Genomic DNA, 527 nt, shown 5'->3' on the forward strand with positions numbered 1-527 from the left:
CCCCCCCCCCTCCTAGGATGCCATGTATACCATGTAGGAATCATGCTAACAGGGCATAGGATTAATTACCTAGTGTACACAAAGCATACCATGCATCTATGCTTCTCCTTTAAAAATCTCTTTATCTGTTTAACCTGTTGGTTAATGAATCGAGTGAAGCTTCTCGGAATTATTTGTCCGGCCCTTGTTGTGTTTTGGTTTGTATTTTATAGTGCATTTTTGTGTGTGACTTAATTTAATTAATTGATTTGACTATGTGAAATTGTCTCACTGTCCATGTGCTCATAGTTGCACTAGCATTTTATATTTCTTTGTTCTTTTTTTCTTTTACCTTTTTACATGATGAAAGAAAAAGGTCTCAGGTGAAACGTATGGTAATGGTAAAAGGGAGCATTTTTGCTAAGGGAAGTCTGTGAACTTGACATTTCATCTTTTGAGACCTTGAGGACCACAAGTACTCAATGGAAACTTTAGTTGGAGTATTTAGTAAATAGACCTTGCTCTTTGGAAGAATTCAACACCCCTCC

This window comes from Penaeus monodon, chromosome 23 (genome assembly GCF_015228065.2).
Source record: "Penaeus monodon isolate SGIC_2016 chromosome 23, NSTDA_Pmon_1, whole genome shotgun sequence".
NCBI classification, from domain to species: Eukaryota; Metazoa; Arthropoda; class Malacostraca; order Decapoda; family Penaeidae; genus Penaeus; species Penaeus monodon.